Source organism: Podarcis filfolensis, assembly GCF_964270895.1.
Source record: "Podarcis filfolensis genome assembly, chromosome: 2".
In the NCBI taxonomy this organism is placed as follows: domain Eukaryota; kingdom Metazoa; phylum Chordata; class Lepidosauria; order Squamata; family Lacertidae; genus Podarcis; species Podarcis filfolensis.
Genome location: NC_139605.1, coordinates 120798414 through 120802316, shown reverse-complemented (window position 1 = coordinate 120802316; position 3903 = coordinate 120798414).

Genomic DNA, 3903 nt, shown 5'->3' with positions numbered 1-3903 from the left:
TTTTTTTAAAATAAAGATTGTAGCCTTTTTGTGTGTGCAGGAAACAAATTATTACTGAAGCAAGAAGACCTGCTGAAACCAGCAAGACAAGGGTTGTAATCCTATGCATGCTGTCTGTTCAGTACTTAAGTCTGTGGAGGATGCTTCCGAAAGCAGATGTGGTTGAGAGCGCACTGCGCGGTTGCAGCCTAGGCACACCTTCGTTGGGAGAGCACACCCACCAAAAGCGGGCTTAGTTCAGGCAGATCATAGGCTTCAATCTAGAAACACAGCAAACTGCCTTACTATTGTCTACACTGTATTGCCTACACTGACTGGCAGTGGCCCTCCAGCATTTCAGGCAGGGAACATACATTCCCAGCCCTACCTGTGGATGTCAGGGACTGAACTAGGGACCTTTTGCATGGCCTTGTAAATCATACACCTCATGTTTCATTAACAGAATATTCAGCCTCTACAAAAATCCACCAACAGCAGTCTTTAGTCCCTGGCATCCTTTTGCTCCTGCCACTAACTCCATTCTTGGGAAATCTGGACTGGATGCAATGTGAATGCCAAAATCTATTGTTATTTCTCGTTGTTCTGTGAAGAACATTAAAAAAGTAATAGAATGAGGTGAGTGAGAGACCAAAGGTGAGAGCTCAAAGAAATTCATTCCTTAAATTGATTTATTTGAAAAATGAGTCCCTGTATACAGTAATAGAAAATACACTCTGCATATGTTCAGATACTCAGTGTCCTTGCTGATTTTTTAAAATGGAAGCTGGTTTCATTATTAGAGAATCATAGAATCTTAGAGCTGGAAGGGATCCAAGGGTCATCTAGTCCAACCCCCTGCAATGCAGGAATCTCAGCTAAAGCACCAATGACAGATGGCCATCCAACCTCTGCTTAATAAGCTCCAAAGAAGAAGGGTCCACAACCTTGCGAGGGAGTCCGCTCCACCGTTGGACTGCTCTTACTGTCAGAAAGTTCTTTCTGATGTTGAGTCAGAATCTCCTTTCTTGTAACTTGAAGCCATTGATTTGAGTCCTAACCTCCAGAACAGGAAGTAACAAGCATGTTCCTTCTTCCATGTGACAGCCCTATAGATATTGGAAGATGGCTATCATACCTCCTCTCAGTCTCCTCTTTTCTGGGCTAAACATACCCAACTCCTTCAAGCACTCCTCATAAGGCTTAGCTTCCAGACCCTTGATTATCTTGGTGGCCCTCCTCTGCACACGTTCCAGTTTGTCAGTGTCCTTCTTGAACTGTGGTGCCCAGAATTGGACACAGTATTCCAGGTGTGGTCTGACCAAGGCAGAACAGAGTGGTACTATTACTTCCCTTGATCTGGACACTATACTTTTGTTGATGCAGCCAAAAATAGTGTTAGCTTTTTTGCTGCTGCATCCCTGATCCACTAAGTTTGTAATTCCATTTCAAAAAGTAAAAACCAGGACACGCCGAAATTGTTGAACTTTTTTAGTCAAACCCCAAAGTTGTTGAGCTGTTTTACAAAAACACCAAAAAATATGTGATATTTTGATTGCTTAAGATTAAGGCCAAAGCTCTGCCTTTCACAAATTCTCCCTGGACGTCAATCCCGCCTTTGAAATCCGCCTTCCACATGTCAGTTTAATTTGTTTTCTATATAAAAAGTCTCCCATCTCAATCCAAGCAAAACTGGTTTTTGTCATTTTATATAAAATATGAAGAATGCAAAAAATGCATTTTTCCCTCAACAACTCCAAAACAATTATTTCACCTTGCTATTATTATTTCCTCCTGTGGCTTTCATGCAAACACCCTGTGCTTTGATCTCCACAACTGTAAACCAGAGATCTAGAATCAAACAGGAAGCTAGCGGAGTTATTGTCTTCCAGCCTCTGCAAATGTCAACCATCACAGTCCTTCCTGCCTAAAACAGAACTCATTTTCAATCTAGCCTAACTTCCAATGTAAAAGTTAGAGAGAGTACTGTAGAGTTGCCCAGCGACAAAGACACTCTGCGCTCTTAGATGAAAATTCTGTTCAGTGGATTTGGAGAAGTGGATTCTCCTACACAACACCTATGCCATAAATTAAATACCGTATTTTTCGCCCTTTAGGACGCACTTTTTCCCCTCCAAAAATGAAGGGGAAATGTGGGTACGTCCTATGGGGCGAATACAGGCTTTCGCTGAAGCCTGGAGAGCGAGAGGCTCTCGCTCTCCAGGCTTCAGGAAGCTCCGCGCCGGCCTCCGGAGGGTTGCGCAGAGCTGCCTGCATTCCGAAGCCTCGGGCGCGCTGAAGAGCGGCGCGGCTCCCTAGGCTTGCGGATAGCAGGCTGTTCTGGGGGCTGGGGTCGGGGGAAGCTCGGGCTTCGCCCACGCCAGCCCCGTGCCTGGGGGGGAAATAATTTTTTTTCTTTATTCCCCCCCAAAAAAAAACTAGGTGGTGCGTCCTATGGGGCGAAAAATACGGTATGTGTCTACACTGAAGCAAGCCCCATTCGGTTCAGTTGGACTTACAGAGCCACTGTTTGGATGCTTACTCAGAAGTAAGCTCCACTGTATTCAATGGAGCTTGTAAGTGTGCATAGTGTTGCAGTCCTACTTACACCCCTCAGTAAATCAGTATAGGATGCAGTCTTGGTCTTTAAGGTGTCAAGAGATCCTTTCTTGTTTCTGTCCCATGCACAACAGCTTCCAAATGCTCACTGGAAGTTTATGCTGTAAGTTTCTCTCTACTTTTCTCTCTCTCTCTCTGCATATTACAAAGAGGTGGGGGAATGGGGAGAAAGAATATCTCCACCTTATGGTGAAAGTCCTGGGTTGCCTTTGGTTCTTCCTGAAACTTTTCTCAGGGTGTGCCTCCTGCCCTCCTCATCCAGTGGCTAAACCTGGAAAAGGGGCTTTTAAGTAACCTGGAGAAGAAATGGAGGCAGTGAGAGATTTTACTTTCTTGGGCTCCATGATCACTGCAGATGGTGACAGCAGCCACGAAATTAAAAGACGCCTGCTCCTTGGGAGAAAAGCAATGACAAACCCAGACAGCATCTTAAAAAGTAGAGACATCACCTTGCCAACAAAGGTCCGTATAGTAAAAGCTATGGTTTTCCCAGTAGTGATGTATGGAAGTGAGAGCTGGACCATAAAGAAGGCTGATTGCCGAAGAATTGATTCTTTTGAATTCTGGTGCTGGAGGAGACTCTTGAGAGTCCCAAAATGGTAAGGATTTGCTGAAACAACTATTGAACTAGAATACAAAAAAGGGAGGTGTGAGGAGGTCAGGGAACCAAGTAAATGAAAGACAAGACATGGAAAGACTGATTTGTCTTTAATTGGTTCTATTTTTCTGTATTTTGTATTTTTTGTTTCTTTCTTTTTTCTCCTTTCATTTTTTAATTTTTGTAACTTTTTTGAAACTTTAATAAATACTATTAAGAAAAAGAGAGAGACTCTTGAGAGTCCCATGGACTGCAAGAAGATCAAACCTATCCACTCTGAAGGAAATCAGTCCTGAGTGCTCACTGGAAGGACAGATCGTGAAGCTGAGGCTCCAATACTTTGGCCACCTCATGAGAAGAGAAGACTCCCTGGAAAAGACCCTGATGTTGGGAAAGATGGAGGGCGCAAGCAGAAGGGGACGACAGAGGACGAGATGGTTGAACAGTGTTCTCGAAGCTACCAGCATGAGTTTAACCAGACTGCAGGAGGCAGTGGAAGACAGGAGCGCCTGGCGTGCTCTGGTCCATGGGGTCACGAAGAGTCGGACACGACTAAACGACTAAACAACAACAAGTAACCTGGACATACAAACTCACTAGGCACTTGTGCTATTATGTCATGTGCCAGGTTAAGGCTCCCTCTTAACTGACCACCACTTTTAATGGAATGGCTTCTAAGACATGTTTCCTAGACTTTGGGGTTTTCTTGG